Raw genomic sequence first — 10,689 nt, 5'->3', positions numbered from 1 at the left:
AATATTTATCAACCAATAAAATAATTATTATACCGACAATGTTATAACTGAAAGCAATAAAACAAATTAAGGTGCACAAAAAAAATTAAAGAAATGTTTCGATTATTTATGAATAGTTCTATTCCACAAACACTCCGGCATTCAATTAGAGAATCATTCTTATTCATTGTTTTTGTGCTAGTAGCGTGAAAATCCATCCACAATTTCTAGCCAAACACGTGACAAGGACACAAACCCGAATGATAGCCCCTCTGTTTACCCCCTCTTTTGATCATTATGGTGCCATCAAAAGACTTTCCAACATTGTTTCACTACATATCGAAAGACTGATATCGTCTAGTTTAGCCCGAGTTCTTGACGGAAAAGAAAGTAAACAAAAGGAGACTCTCGCCAACGCATAGACCCTCACAGGTTTATCTAGAATTAGCCAAACAAAATACGCAACGCACATTATATTTCATACATTGTACCTGTGGAAGAAGATACAAAACAAATCGACTCCAGAACAACGAATGACGATGAAATAAGATAAAGCGCTGTGTGTAGTTCACATAATATGCAACATTATATTAGATTTAATAGATAATTCCAATTGGAAATCTCTCACCGGATCCTGGACAAAGTTGGTGTGTATCACACTACGTTTCGCATCTCCGCACATATTGGCGCTTTGTTTGTGGTATTGACTCGCGACGGATATTAGTGTATACGTTGGCATTAATGATACCTTTTTTCATTCTATAACGTACGCTTGGCTTTGAATCACTACCACTACTGTACTAATCGGACTACATGTTCTCATTCCACACTGCAGCGGTCCGGGACTAGCTACGCTTTTTTCGTTTCACAGCTGAGAAATCCAAGCGGGTACAGTCGTTTTCTCCCTTTGCTTTGCTCAGTGTTGAATGCATTTATATGCTTGTAGTCAAGGATGCAAAATGCCTACCTTTTCCACGGCTGTAATTTTTCTGCCTACATTCTCATTTCTCTCTCGATGCTGCTGTCATTCGCTAGTGCAGGACGCCCAGCGCTGTACGGCTGCCTGTGTGTAAAGCAGTAACATGACAGAAAACTACTGTCCCCAGTACAGCCACCAGACGCGAGCGGTACAGCTTCGCTTTCCTTATTTTACATTTTTTAATATTTTCAATCTTTTTAATATTTTTATTCAAAAATGACTACAATGAATGCGGCTCATTCACGCCACGGCCGGCATCAACGCTTTCGTGTGCGGGACTCTCCCTTTGACTATGCAGAGAAAAATGTACAAAGCGAGAGAACAAACTTCACTACGCCACACTCTCACCGAGCAGTCGGAGTACAGCAGCAAAACAAAAATGTATTCTACTGCTGTACGGCAAAATGTACTCGGTTTGCCTACTGTTCTGGCAAGAGCTGTAGTAATGCGTCGCTGTAGCGGGCTGTACGGCTTGTGCAAATGTAAATATATCGAAAAAAATGTAGTTTATCGGTACCGTTGGCATCCCTGCTTGTAGTGCATGATATCGTTCCGAAAGACACCAATATCAAATAAAAGTCGTTTCAACACAACAGTAAACTTTCCATACACCACACTTGCCCCAAAACCAGTAACACCATTGTTTAAACTCGCTCTGTACACGGACGCCGATGCGCCGAGCCCCCACATCATCACATTTTATTTGTTCACTTTTAATGCTGCTCTTATGCACAATACATGTAACAATGAAATAAACTCATTAATGATTATAAAAACTTGTCGAAATCAGACATTTATACAAAGCTTCCTATACATTCTCGCGCACAGCAGTTTGTAAGCACATCCGATGCTCTCGGCTCTTCAGAGAGAACTGATTGTAATTTTTCTTTAAAATGAGGAAAAAAAACCCTTAATTGAAAATTAAGAAAAAACTCAACGTAGGGGTTAGGTACTTTTAACATAGAATGTGTATGCAAATTTTGAAAGAAATCGGTTAAGTAGTTTTTGAATGGCAGTTAACACCGCAAATCGTGTTTTTCCAGAGACGTCCTACAAAAAGCTTCGTCACCGAGTTGTTTGTCGATATTTTTGCATGGAAAAATTACAGCATGTTATTGAAATGGTATACTATAATGTACAAAAGTTTTGATCAGTTCGCTTCACGCAAAGTATAAAAAAATCGCAAGAGAGTGTTATTTTAACGCTAAAACCCTTTCCCCCCTTTAGTGTACTTCCAATGCAGTGCAACAAAAATAATTAATATTCTTTACACATAAGAACTTTCTTTTCTACGAAGAATATGCACGTGAAGGGGTTAACCATAATATTACACATCAAATATCCCTTTCCAATAATATGTCTAGTCATCAGGGTGGACTATTGAAAATTGAAAGGGTGGTTACAAGAATTAGGAAAAAAGGTCAATATCAATTAGAAACACGATATTGCTAAAATTTATCACAGCTTTAAACATGCGGTTTTGAATTTTTACGTATAGACGCACACAATATAAAGAACCTTGCCTGGTATAAAATTTGGCGTTAGCTTTAATTTTTAAAGAAGTAATGTTTCATCGTCAGCCTGTTGCTTATACGCAAAATCGGGTCTCACGGGGCAGATGAGTGTCATTCGTACAGTCTTTCGCTCCTTCTGAGAGATTCTTCGATTTGGGAGAGAGTGTCCTCGGCAGGAAAAGAGTGTCCTTGCCGGATTGTGAAGCTGGAAACTGCACGCCAGTACAATGATAACATTCCTTCTCGGCTGACTTGTTTGGCTGTGAGAGCGCATAGCTCCTACGAACCATATATTGTGTTGCACATTTTTAATGAGTGTGCTCTATATAGCATATTAAACATACAGTCTTGTGGATGGCTGCTGGACATTTTCTGTTTTATTTTCGTGCACATTACGAAGATTGGCATTGCTATTCATTTTTAGGGGAACACTTCTGCTTAGTTTTGTACTTGTAAGAAAAAAATATTGTGACTTGGAAAAATTCAATCTCATGAGTGAATGATCACAAGCTAAACGGATGTTAAACGTTGAAACGTGAATGGCGATGATAGAACTTGTTGCGGAATCAAGCGGATAACAATGCACGGTGACTAAATAAATTATCGTGTGGAGTACTATTTTTAGCAATAGATTTTTCTTAAAATGATAGGAATTTTTGCTGGTTACTCAAAATACTGAATCCTAGTGGATTTTTTCTTTGATTTTGGTACCTATTCTATTGCACAACCTTGAAATAATATACTTATGATCGATCACTGAATCGTATAGTAGAAGAGAGTGACTTTTATATTTGGTTTAAAGATGGCGAACAAGCATATATTACGAAAATGCGTTTAGCATGTGTATTCTTTTTATCAGAAATTTATAGTATAATAAGGCATCTTTTCTCATTTTTCATTTCGACTAGTATGTAGTCACATTTTTGCTTTATACTTTTTTAACGACATTCAATTAGCTAGAGATTACTAAGTAGGGAAAGTTATGAAAATTTAGAGCCATAGTACTCAATTGAAAGCAAAGTTGTGGAATATATAGATCGGAAAGGTATAAGTGGCAGGAACATCAGAAACAGGCTTAAAATTTTACGGATTAATCTTTTGTCTTCTGCTGTTAGTAGTCGAGCTTAGGCAGTGTTACTACGAATTGCTCAAGTCTTGCTGCAAGTTGCTCAAGAAAAAAATAGACTTACCTTCTTTACCGTGATAACCGACTGTTGGTTCTCATGCTCAAGAGGGATAAGTTTGTCTTCTTTGCCGTGAGACATGTTGGTAGTCTTCAGCGATTCGTAGTAACCCTGCATAAACTCGACTCCTACCATCAGAAAACAAAAGATTAGTCCATACGATTCTATGCCTGGTTCTAATGCTCCTTCTAGTTTTTCCAATCTGTATATTTGCAAACCTTGTTCTCACTTTAGTACTTTGACTCTAAATGTTTATAACTTTCCCTACACTAAGTAGTAATCTGTAACCAATTGAATGTCATTGAAAAGTATAATAATAAAATGAAAACTTCTCTACACACAAACATTGTTAATCCTTCCCTTCTTCATTTTGATTACGTTCTTGTTCTCACTTTAGTACGTTGACTCTAAATTTTTATAACTTTCCTTACACTAAGTAGTAATCTGTAACCAATTGAATGTCATTGAAAAGTATAATAATAAAATGATAACTTCTCTACACACAAACATTGTTAATCCTTCACTTCTTCATTTTGATTACGAGTATGGTATGGTATAGGTTTTGCATTATTTATTTTGTCATACAAAATATACGAAAAATACAATTCAATTTACCCAACAGTCAATAAACCGATTTCAAGTATCAATAGCATATTTGGAAACTAACGTCGTAACAGTGTAATTTCTGTTCCATATTACTGTCCATAACTAACTACGCTTGGTTGCTTTTAGAAAATTTGTTCGCGCGAGGAGTTTTTTTTCCATACGTTTATTTGACACGGCATTTGCAAAAGCTTTTTACGCCAGTTTCTTTTTTTACATAGCACGTTACAAAAATCCTTAAGACTAATTTTAACTATACTAGTAATTTGTCTAAAACTAACACTGAAATCACTTTATTGTTTGCTTTTTTCCTTACATTGTTGTATTTCATAATGATCTAGTATTTTCGGGTGTATTTATTTAATTTTTTCTGTTATTGTCTAAACCTAAAAACTGAATATTCTAGGACACTTTTATTGGTGAATGATTAGCCTTGGATGAGAGTATGAGGAGATGAATTTAATTAAATTTTAACAGACGCTGTTTTTAGAAAATGATAGATAAGTTCCATGTATAGAGGATCGCGATACGCCAGGATATCTCTAACAGGAACATGGATTGGTCTTCCTCGGACTTGTAAAGAATCTACTAATTGTGATCTGGCTTCAGGATATTCAGTGCAGGACCAAATAACATGCTCAATGTCGTGGTAACCCTCTCCACAAGCACAATGATTACCCTCAGCGAGCCCAATACGACGGAGATGCGCATCTAAAGTATAATGATTGGACATGAGCCTAGACATCACACGGATGAAGTCCCGACTTACATCCAATCCTTTGAACCATGCCTTCGTTGATACGTTAGGGATAATTGAGTGTAGCCATCGTCCCATATCTCCATTGTCCCAAGATGTTTGCCAACTAGCAAGTGTCCTCTGTCGAGAAGCGCTATAAAATTCATTGTAAGCGATGGGTCTTTCATATATTTCACCATCTAGTGCACCAATCTTGGCTAAATTATCAGCTTTCTCATTGCTCGCAATAGAGCAATGGGCGATGTGCCACACTAGGGTAAATGTATAACATTTTCTTGTTAGGTTACTCAGAGATTCTCGTATCTTCCCTAAAAAGAATGGATCGTGATTATCAATCCTCTTGGAGAGTAGAGCTGCAATTGTGCTGAGACTATCAGTGAGTATAAAGTAATGGTTCGGGGGTAAAGTAATAATTATTTGCAAACTATAGTGAACAGCTGCTAGTTCCGCTATATAAACAGAGGCGGGTTCTGCAAGTTTGAGAGAAATTGAAAAATTATTGTTGAAAATACCGAAACCAGTGGCCTCACTGATTCGTGACCCATCAGTGTAAAACATTTTAAGGCAGTCTATGTGTTGATATTTACTTGTGAATATTTTAGGGATCTCCCGCGAGCGTAGATGATCCGGAATTCCACGAATCTCTGCTAGCATGGACGTGTCGAAGAATAAAGTGGACTCAGGAGTATCTAGTATATTGACGTATGTGGGAACATACCTAGCAGGCGTTATTTCTTGTGACATGTGATTGAAATACACTGTCATGAATCTGGTTTGGGGTTGACGCTCGACAAGTCTTTCAAAATTTTCAATTACCAGTGGGTTCATAACCTCGCATCGAATAAGTAAACGAGAGGAGAGATCCCAGAATCGGTCTTTTAAAGGAAGAACTCCCGCTAGTACTTCAAGACTCATCGTATGGGTCGACTGCATGCAACCTAAGGCGATTCGTAAACAACGATACTGTATCCGTTCCAGTTTAATAATGTGAGTGTTCGCAGCTGAACGGAAACAGATGCACCCATATTCCATTACTGAAAGTATTGTTGTTTGATACAATCTTATCATGTCACTTGGATGAGAGCCCCACCATGATCCAGTTATTGTTCGCAGTAAATTTATCCTTTGTTGGCATTTCGTTATTAGATACCTAATGTGGCCTCCCCATGTGCCTTTAGAATCGAACCAAATTCCAAGGTATTTAAAAGTCAGGACTTGGGCTATCGTTCTACCAACCAACTGAAGCTGAAGCTGAGCTGGATCATGCTTCCTTGAGAAAACAACCAACTCTGTTTTCTCCGTAGAGAAATCGATGCCCAGCTTTAAAGCCCAAATTGATAAATTATCCAAGCTTTCTTGCAATGGTTGTTGTAAATTTATAGCTTTTGGTCCTGTGGCTGAAACCACACCATCATCTGCAAGTTGTCTTAGAGCGCATGGGCTGACAATACAATTATCAATGTCATTCACGTAAAAATTATAGAGAAGGGGGCTTAGACAAGAGCCTTGTGGGAGGCCCATGTAACTTATTCTGAGTGTCGCCAAATCGCCATATGAAAAATGCATGTGCTTTTCTGACAATAAATTGTATAAATAATTATTTAATATCGGTGAAAAACTACATTGATGTAGCTTCTCCGAGAGAACATCAATGGAGACTGAGTCGAATGCTCCTTTTATGTCTAAGAACACAGACGCCATTTGTTCTTTTTTTGCGTAAGCGAGTTGGATTTCTGACGAAAGTAGCGCCAGGCAATCATTCGTTCCCTTTCCTCTCCGAAAACCATACTGGGTATCTGAGAGCAACCCGTTCGCCTCAACCCAATTGTCGAGACGTCGAAGGATAATTTTTTCCAACAATTTCCTGATGCAGGATAGCATTGCAATCGGTCGATACGAGTTATGATCGGAGGCTGGTTTTCCCGGTTTTGGAATGGCGATAACTCTCACTTGTTTCCAGTCACGCGGGACAATGTTCTGCTCAAGAAACTTGTTGAATAAATTCAACAAGTTCTTTTTGCTAGGTCAGGTAGATTCTTCACCAAGTTGAATTTAATTCTGTCTAGTCCCGGAGAATTATTGTTGCATGAGAGGAGTGCAATTGAAAATTCCATCATTGTCAAAGGCGAATCTATGAAATCGTTTCTTGTGGGAGCATCGCGAATGATTTTCTGCGCAGGAGCAGAATCTGGACAAATTTTCTTGGCAAAATTAAATATCCAACGATTCGAAAAATCTTCGCTTTCATTAGTCACGTTTCGATTCCTCATTCTTCTGGCTGTGTTCCAAAGAGTATTCATTGATGTTTCTCTTGACAAGCCATCAACGAAGCGTCTGCAATAACTAGACTTTTTGGCACGACGTATACTGTCAAATTTGTTTTGCAAAATAAAGTAATTTTCAAAGTTCTTACGTATACCCCCTTTCTGTTTCATAATTTCTTTGTAGGCAACTTGTTTAGCTTCATATGCATCAGAGCACTCTTTGTCCCACCAAGGATTAGGCGGCCGTCTATTTATTATCATTCCAGGATTGCATTTCGTTTGGGCTTGTTCTGCTGCTTCAATAATTAAACCCGCTAGGAATTCATATTCTTCGGTAGGAGGTAGCTCTTCCGTCGAAGCAAGAGAAGTGGAAATTAATGTTTCGTATGTTTTCCAATCAATATTTCGTGTTAAGTTATAAGGAACATTGATTGAATTCGTAAGGCCTAACTCACTGTTAATTGAAACAACGATTGGCAAATGATCGCTAGCGTTGGGATCAGGTACAACCTTCCACGTGCAATCTAACCGAAGTGATGTCGAGAACAGAGATAGATCTAATGCACTTGGACGTGCAGGAGGTCTGGGGATGCGTGTTGTTTCGCCAGTATTTAAAACTGTCATATTAAATTCGTCACAAACATTGTATATCAAAGAGGATCGGTTATCATTGTAGAGCGAACCCCACAATACTCCGTGCGAGTTGAAGTCTCCCAGTATTAGACGCGGAGCAGCCATACCTCAAAAATTTGACGTTGTCCAATTTGAACTTTGGGAGGTATATATATAGAAGCGATAGACATGTCTTTGCCTTTAATGTTCGTTTGGACTGCTACAGCCTCAATGCCAGCAATCATGGGGATGGTAATTCTATACAAGGAATAGCACTTTTTAATTCCTAGAAGCACTCCTCCATACGGAGTGTCTCGGTCTAGGCGAATAATGTTGAAATCATTTAAGTTGAAATTAATGTTTGAGGTAAGCCATGTTAGAGAAAAAGCATCGCATTTTAAATTATGCAGTAAAATTTTTAAGGAATCAATTTTTGGTAGAAGTAATGCAATTCCAGTGTAAGACAGTGATGGAGTCTTTCACCTTAGGAGTTGAATTATCCATTGAAAGATATAATTGCTGCAAGGATGGGCCATTGAGCAATCAGCTGCTCTAAAAATGTTCTAATTGTTGGGAGGAAAGCTGAAAGTATACTCTTTAGTGGTTCAGAAATATTGAATGCTTTAAAAATCCAATCAACAATTTCAGAAAATTTCAATAATCCTACCCCCGGCTGAGGCTCAGAGGGAGTCGAAATTTTATTATTTCCAGTAATGGTGTTCTGTTTGGTATGTACATTCCCAAAACCGGGCGGAATTGACTTCGGTTTTAAATCGAAATTTTTCGGCTTTAGGCGCAGAAGAATGATGTACCTTCGCACGCTCCGTCAGAGTCAGACTGTTCCGAAAATAGGGATGTGTAAGTGTTTTCTAAGAAGATTGGTTTAGGAGTAGTATTTTTGAACATTTCTGCATAGGAGCGCTTAGACCTCTCCTTCAAGGATCGTTTAATTTTATCCTCGCGCAATTTATAAATGGGGCATGCAAGGAGCTCATGCGAGTTTTCTCCGCGCATTATACATTTTTCTGAATTTTGATTGCATGTATGCTCTTGATGAGAACCCCCACATTTGCCACACCGTGCCTTATTGGAACAGTACGTGGCTGTGTGGCCAAGCTGTTTACAATTAAGGCAATTCATTACCCGAGGGATAAAAAGGCGAACAGGGAGACGAATCTTATCAATAATGACATAGTTGGGCAGCGCAGACCCAGCGAAAGTCACTCGAAACGAGTCAGACAATCGATAAACTTTTTTATCTTCTTCGTGTGATACTGAATGCAATTGTTTGCATTCAAGTATCTTTACGTCTTTAAGTATGGTGTCTTTGAAACGACCAACCCCATGCTTAATTAAGTCATCAACAGTCAAACTCGATTCTGTGATGACCCCATCAATTTCAATTTCCTTTGAAGGAATATACGCTCTATATTCACGCGTAATAAGTTCGCAAGAAGCAATTGCATTGGATTGTTGGAGACTACCAACGACAATGCGTATTTTATCTTTATTAATTTTGACGATCTCCTTTACATCCGAGAATCGCGAATCAAAGAGTCAAAGTTGTTTTAACTCATTTTGTCGCACTGATATCAAGATTGGTTCCTTTGTGGGGAAAAAGTCTTTAAACATAGCAAGACATAGCAGATTGTCGAGGCAGAACTTCTCTTTGTGCTGGCTCCAAACTGTTCGAAATTCTTGTAAGTGAATATATATATATATATATATATATATATATATATATATATATATATATATATATATATATATATATATATATATATATATATATATATATATATATATATATATATATATATATATATATATATATATATATATATATATATATATATATATATATATATATATATATATATATATATATATATATATATATAAGTCAATGTTTCTATGTACACCGGATTCTGTTTTTGCACGCACTTTTTTGCACGGTTTTTTTTTGCACAGTTTTGCAAAATAATACGATTTTTATGTATAAAATACCTATTTCGATATACAAGTTTAATGATTTGATCATCCCGTGAAAAAAACCGTGCAAAAAATCCGTGCTATTTCGAGAAACCGTGTAAAAAAAATCCGTGTTATTTCGAGAACCCGTGCGAAAAAAATCCGTGTTATTTCGAGAACCCGTGCGAAAAAAATCCGTGTTATTTTGAGAAACCGTGCAAAAGAAATCCGTGTTATTTCGAGAAACCGGGCAAAAAAATTAATAGGCATTTAGTAACGGCAGCTGGAAATAAATGGCATTGGATATTTGCAATGCAAATGGGGATGATCTGCCAATGTGTAAAAATCGCGTATTTTTCAATTTTAGGAAATGAGTTGTTATTCAAAATTCAAGTTATGGTAGTTGAAAATCAATAACGTTGGGCAATGTTTTTATAGGATTGTATGCTTTTTAGATATCATCAAATAATATTCCGATTCATATATCACATCGGCAATGGAGCAATTGGTATATGGCCAAGTTCCCCCGGGTAGTTTTTTTTTTTTCATAAAACGTTTATTTGACACGGCATTTGCAAAAGCTTTTTACGCCGGGGTTTTTTTACATAACATGTTACAAAAGTTCTTAAGACTATCACGTTATAATAAAAATTCACTTTCTAATGCTAACACTGAGGATAATCATCATTTTGAATATTTTTATTTATACTCTATTTTCTTGAATTTCATTGTAAACCTATTGATAGTTTTTCTGTAATTTTTGTTTATTTTTTTTCTTTATTTATATCGTTTTATCTAACTTAACTAACTGCGAAGAAATCTAAAT

At 37.0% G+C, this 10,689-nt stretch overlaps 1 protein-coding gene across 4 annotated transcripts in view; it reads left to right on the top strand.

The window, feature by feature from the left end:
- The first annotated feature begins 2,709 nt into the window (after nucleotides 1-2,709).
- Nucleotides 2,710-10,689, top strand: part of LOC131693046 (uncharacterized) — a 182,436-nt gene continuing 174,456 nt past the window's right edge. For all 4 annotated transcript variants that reach the window (XM_058980650.1, XM_058980814.1, XM_058980733.1 and 1 more), the window contains exon 1: nucleotides 2,710-3,059. The gene's annotated coding sequence lies outside the window, so the exon portion shown is untranslated. The remainder of the gene's footprint in view (nucleotides 3,060-10,689) is intronic.

This window comes from Topomyia yanbarensis, chromosome 1 (genome assembly GCF_030247195.1).
Source record: "Topomyia yanbarensis strain Yona2022 chromosome 1, ASM3024719v1, whole genome shotgun sequence".
Taxonomy (NCBI): Eukaryota; Metazoa; Arthropoda; class Insecta; order Diptera; family Culicidae; genus Topomyia; species Topomyia yanbarensis.
Note: the sequence above shows the minus strand (reverse complement) of the source record. Positions and strands in the feature narration are given on the sequence as shown.